We start from the raw sequence: 234 nt of genomic DNA, 5'->3' as shown, positions 1-234 counted from the left end.
GCCGTACAGTTTTCCTCTATGTACACCGAAAGAGAGATTTGCATCAAATTTATGAAATACGCGATCATCCGCCGACGAATGTGGAAGGAGAGAGTTGCTGATAAGATTAAGATTAATGCGATTTCATATATGAATTCCGCGGAATAACTTCGTCAGGGAGCCATATCCAGTTTGATTTCATTCTTTAATTCCGTTCGGTGTCATCGAAGCTCTAGGAGAGGGGAAGGAAGACAT

The sequence above is a fragment of the Penaeus monodon genome, chromosome 22 (genome assembly GCF_015228065.2).
Source record: "Penaeus monodon isolate SGIC_2016 chromosome 22, NSTDA_Pmon_1, whole genome shotgun sequence".
NCBI lineage: Eukaryota > Metazoa > Arthropoda > Malacostraca > Decapoda > Penaeidae > Penaeus > Penaeus monodon.
This window is presented reverse-complemented; position numbering follows the sequence as displayed.